This window comes from Carettochelys insculpta, chromosome 7 (genome assembly GCF_033958435.1).
Source record: "Carettochelys insculpta isolate YL-2023 chromosome 7, ASM3395843v1, whole genome shotgun sequence".
Taxonomy (NCBI): domain Eukaryota; kingdom Metazoa; phylum Chordata; order Testudines; family Carettochelyidae; genus Carettochelys; species Carettochelys insculpta.
The window spans coordinates 52,001,907-52,007,906 of NC_134143.1; positions in this window are offsets into that span (position 1 = coordinate 52,001,907).

The window sequence follows — 6,000 nt, forward strand, 5'->3', positions numbered from 1 at the left end:
CTCACATGTTCCACGATATACGTTATTCCAGTGGACTTTTATAGTATTATTTAATAGGAGATAGTCAATGAGTGTCTCTTCATTTCTACTCCTGAACTCGATCATGCCAGGGTATGAGAAAGTAAAGTGGAAAATTATGAACAGCTGCCAAGTCCCCTTTGGCTGCACAACTACCATTACCTTTTTACAGCATTGTGACAGAATTCAGGGAGTGAACACATATGAGTAACAGTTAGGCCCACCAGGACCTTCCAAAATCAGAGGCATTTGGTCTAGTTGTTCAGGGTGTGGAAAGATGAGCCTGCACTCCAGTTACTTAGATGGTAAGTAGTTCCCCAGCAGAAGCTCATTGGAAGTAGTAATCTAATCATTCTGGTACACTGGCTGGAATAAAGAGCCAAAAATAGCCTCCCAACACAAGACTGATAAAGAAGCACAAGAAGGAAATGCCAAGCAAAAGAACTGAACAAGGGTATCTGAGCCCAATCACACAGGTCCTGAGGAGAGGGAGAAAAGCACTATAGAAATTATAAACAGACTGTTGCAGAGGAACTGTAGTACTATTGGTGGAGTAAACATGAATTGATCCCTCTACAAGTTGTCCAGCTCATCAAGAGTTTTTACACCAATTTCACATGCAGCGTGGGATACTGCAATCTGTCTTTTGAAGTCAAGACTGGGGTCAGACGGGGTGTGTCATGTTTGCACTACCCTTCAACATGATGATCAACTGGGTGATTCAAACAACAGCAGATGCATCAAGGAGTATCAGATAGACACCTTTTTCCACATTGGAGGACCCTGACTTTGTGGACAATCTTGCATTGCTTTCCCACACACATCAACACATGCAGGAAAAGACACAATGCCTGTGTACCTTTGGACGCCAGGTTGGACTAAGAATTAACCAAAAAAAAACCAAACAAAAAACAGAGATTATGACTCTCCACATAGATTCACCAGCAGCAGTCAAGATGGATGATGCAGACTTACCCAGCACAGCTTTAGATACTTAGGCAGCATTGTCCACCATGATGGAGGCATGAAGAACAACATCCAGAGCAAACTAAACAAGGGCAGAAATGTCCTTGGAAGTATGAACAATGCATGGAGATCTACACAGTACAGTGTCCACACCAAGCTTAAGCTGTACTAGAGCTGTATCATATCAACACTACTATACAGCTCAGAGTGCTGGTGGATGACAGAGTACGGCCTTGCCAAGGTCTCATCCTTGCACACTGCTAGCCTTTGCAAGATACTTCACATCTTTTGGCCAAAGACAATCTCCAGCCCCAACCTGCTCCTATAATGCCACTAGGAGGATATGACCACTATCATCATGAAAAGATGCTGGAGATGATATGTGATGAGAAGGGAGACAGAAATCCATTGTGAAGATGGCACTTCACTGGATGCCTGAAGGCCGATGGAAAAGTAGGAGTCTCAAGACACCACGGTGGTGTACTGTTGAGGCAGACCTGAAGAGAATGAAGTACACACTGGAGAAACAGAAGTGGAGGACCTTTGTTGCTGCCCTACATGCCAGTGGGCATAACAAGCTTTAACTAACTAACTAAACTTGAAATGGAAAGTCACTAACTATACACCTGATGAAGTTGGTGCAATTCCTTCACGAAAGAAGACAGCAGTAGAACCATTCACTATTATAGATACATATGGGATTGTTATTGCTCCCTGAAAGGGATAATATTGGAGATTTTAAAAATTTTTATGTAGAATAACTGGGGTATTGACAAAAAGAAGTTGACTTTGGAAAGAACTGTAACCTTAATCATGTTAATTGTCAAGCAGCGTCATCAGAATGATGTGCCACTTTTTAAAATAATTAATAATTTTATCCAAGAGTGTAATGTTAAGTGGAAGGTGTATTTACTTCAATGTCAAGTTTGTGGAAAAAAACCCTGTTGAATTGGCCAGGATTAGGGGAGCTGCAGTATCTAGGAAGTTCTCTTCTCACACTTAGGGGTACAAGATAAAGTTCACCAAATGCTGGGAATGATCTTAATATTTCAGGCACAAATGTGTAATGATTAAACAAATAAAGTGTTCTGGATTCTGAACCACAAGTAACTCAGTTGTTTACTGTTTACTCATGTCAAACGGACTTTAACCTTTACTTGAGATCAGTGGACCTACTCACTTCAGTAAGGATTCTACAGTCAGGCTCAAAACAGTTCCATAAATTACTGCAGATTGGACCACCCTGGTCTAGTACCTTTGGGGCCAGACCAGATCTAATAAAGGATGTTTGCCAGACTAGGGGCATGAAGAACGACATCCAGAGCAGACTAAACAAGGCCAGAAATGTCCTTGGAAGTATGAACAATGCATGGAGATCTGCACAGTACAGGGTCCACACCAAGCTTAAGCTGTACTAGAGCTGTATCATATCAACGCTACTATATGGCTCAGAGTGCTGGTGGATGACAGAGTACGACCTTGCCAAGCTCTCATCCTTTTACACTGCTAGCCTTCACAAGATACTTCGCATCTTTTGGCCAAAGACAATCTCCAGCCACAACTTTTCCATCCCCTGCTGCTAGCCCTTCCTTCCCCCTCACCCTCCTGGCCCTGCTGCAGCTGCCATGGCCCTTTCTCATAGTCCAGGTGCAGCCTAGATGGGAGCTGGTGCCACCATGGTAGCCACAGACACCATGGTAGCCACGGCAAGGCTGGGAACTGGAGCAGGCGGAACAGGCTGAGAGCCAGGCCACTGCTCCCCAGCCCCAGTGATGGCTCTCTGGCCAATGCAGGGCTGCAGCTCCTTGGCCCTGGTGGCAGCAGCAGCTCCTGCACTGTGGCTGGGCTGCCACTCCATGGCCGCAGCTCTCCAGCCACTGTCTGGCAGTTGCTGGGTTGCCACTCCCAGCCAGCCCCTGGTCTGGCCTGATGCCCAGCTATCCCTTCTCTGGGCCGCTGGGCTATCTGGTCCAGCAATATCCATGGTCTGATGTTGCCACACTGGAGAGTACAGGACATTAGGGCTACGTCTACACGTGAAGCCGACATCGAAATAGGCTATTTCGATGAAAAACGTCTACACGCCCTCCAGGGCCGGCAACGTCGATGTTCAACTTCGACGTTGCTCAGCCCAACATCGAAATAGGCTCAGCGAGGGAACGTCTACACGTCAAAGTAGCACACATCGAAATAGGGATACCAGGCACAGCTGCAGACAGGGTCAACGGGCGGACTAGCACTTTCGGGGCAACAGCTAGCCGCTCCCTTAAAGGGCTCCTCCCACATACACTCAGCCTGCACAGCACGCGGTCTGAGGAGCCATAGGCACACAGACCCCGGGCTCCGCAGTCATGGACCCCCAGCAGCAGCAGCAGCAGCTAGAGGTCCACCCAGCCCTCCCGGCAGGAGCAGGGCTTGCCCTGGCCCATGCCATGTGGGAGGCAGCTGAGTACCTTCTTGCCCCAGGGGAGGAGATGCCCCCAGGCAGCAGGGCTCAACCCCTACCCCTCCAGCACCCCGCTCCACCCCCCGCCTCACACGCCGGGGGCTGTGGAGCTACCCCACCAGCACCGACTGGTGGGAGCGGCTGGTGCTTCGGGAGTGGGACGACGACCACTGGCTCAGGAACTTCAGGATGAGCCGGCAGACATTCCTGGAGCTGTGCCAGTGGCTCACCCCCGCACTCAGGCACCAGGACACTGCCATGCGGCGTGCCCTCCCTGTGGAGAAACGGGTCGGCATCGCTGTCTGGAAGCTGGCCACTCCGGACAGCTACCGATCCGTGGGGCAGCAGTCTGGTGTCGGAAAGGCCACCGTCGGGGCTGTCTTCATGGAGGTAAGAGAACCCACAGGGGGAGGCCACGCCAGGGCAGGCCAGAGCAGGGGGGCCAGGGCAGGGCAGGGCAGGCCAGGGCAAGGGGGCCAGGGCAGGGCAGGCCAGGGCAGGGGGGCCAGGGCAGGGCAGGGCCATGCACACCCTGCTCACCCCTCATTGGGGCTGTCCCATGTGCTTTCTCTGCAGGTCGTGCATGCCATCAACGCCATGCTCCTGCACAGGCTCGTGAGGCTGGGGGACCCACATGCCACTGTCGCCGCCTTTGCCACCCTGGGCTTCCCCAACTGCTTCGGGGCTCTGGATGGGACTCACATCCCCATCCGCACCCCGCATCACAGTGGAGGACGATACCTCAATCGGAAGGGTTACCATTCTGTCGTCCTGCAGGCCTTGGTGGACAGCCGGGGACGTTTCCAGGACATTTACGTGGGCTGGCCTGGCAGCACCCATGACGCCCGGGTTTTTTGGAACTCGGGCCTGTGCCGCCGGCTGGAGGCGGGGACCTACATCCCACAGCGGGAGATCCCTCTGGGGGACACCACCATGCCCTTCTGCGTCATCGCAGATGCGGCATACCCCCTCCGGCCGTGGCTCATGCACCCCTACACAGGCCACCTCTCCGCTAGCCAGGAGCGCTTCAACGAGCGCCTGAACCGTGCGCGCCAGGTGGTGGAGCGCTCATTTGGCCGCCTCAAGGGACGCTGGCGATGTCTCCTGACCCGCCTGGATGCGGGCCCCAACAACATCCCCCAGATTGTGGGTGCCTGCTGTGCCCTGCACAACCTCGTGGAGTGCAAGGGGGAGACCTTTCTGCAGGGCTGGGCCGCGGAGGCCGGCAGGGCACACGTGCAGCCACCTGCTACCCCCAGTCAGCAGGTGGACCCCGAGGGGACCCGGGTCCGGGAGGCCCTGCGGGCCCACTTCGACCAACAGGCCGCGGGGTGAACTCTGCCCAGGCCCCCTACTGCCCACCCCTTCCTCCCCCACACTCCTGCCCCAACGCCCACACCATGGAGCACCCCACCGCCCCCCCCCCACCACTTGTCCTGGACAAATGACAGTACGAACTTGTGGCTGAACGTAAACTTTTTTTTTGTCTTTCAGAACCTTTTGGTTTTTGTATGTAAATAAATAAATATGTGAAACACAAACCAAAAAGTAGGGACAAACGTTCAACAAAAGCAAGATGTGCACAAATAAAACAATACAACAACAAAGCAAACAAGTGTGCGCCATCAACAAAAAAGAAAACCAGGGAGGAGAACGGGGAGAACTATTTACATGGGGGGGACGGGGCAAACGGGAGCACCAAAAAAAACCAGTCCAACTATATACAACAAGGGGGGGGCCACGTCCCGGCCGGGAGCCCCGCCGTGCCTGCAGTCTGGTCCGTGGCTGGGTGGGAGCGGGCTGGACCGGAAGGTATCGGTGCCAGCGAGTCTCAGGTGGCTCCAGGGGTCCCTCGGCGCTCTGGCCCTCGCGGGTGGGTGGTGGGGCAATGGCGGACGGCCCGGCGACGGCCGGAGCAGCTGGTGGTGGGGCTGCAGGAGCGGGCACGGCGGGCGATGGGTCGGCCGGCGCGGCATGGGGGGCCAGGTACTCAACCAGCCGGTTAAATGTCTGCATATAGGCCCCCCATGCCTCCTGGCGCCAGGCCAGCACCCGCTCCTGCAGCTGGAGGTGCTGCTCCGAGACCTCCAGCTGCCGGCGGAGGATGGCCAGCAGCTGCGGGTCCGTCGCCGTCGCCGGTAGTAGGCGCGGGGTCCGCCGTCTTGCCCTCCGCGGGGCCGGTCGTTCCTCAGCCGAGGGGCTGCCCTGAAGCGATGGTCCCGGAGGGCTCTCCGGGACAACTGAGGCCTCACCGGCGCTCTCTTCCGGTCCTTCGGATGGTGCAGGTGCAGGTGCAGGACACAGGAGAGGAGTGGGGAAAGAAGAATGGAGACAGGCGTTAGTGTGGGCCCCGAGCCGTGGCCTCTGTCCCCCCCCGCCCTGTGCTGCAGGTTCCCCATCCCCCTCCCCGGGAGATGCTGCTATGATGGATGGGGTTCAGGGGTCCCCCTGCCTTGCACCCCGTCCCCTGGTGGGAGCGACTCTCACTTCACCCCACAGGGTCTGAGAGCAGGAGAGGTTTCTTAGGCCACAGATGGCCAGTTTCTGGCAGGAGTGACAGCACCAGCTGT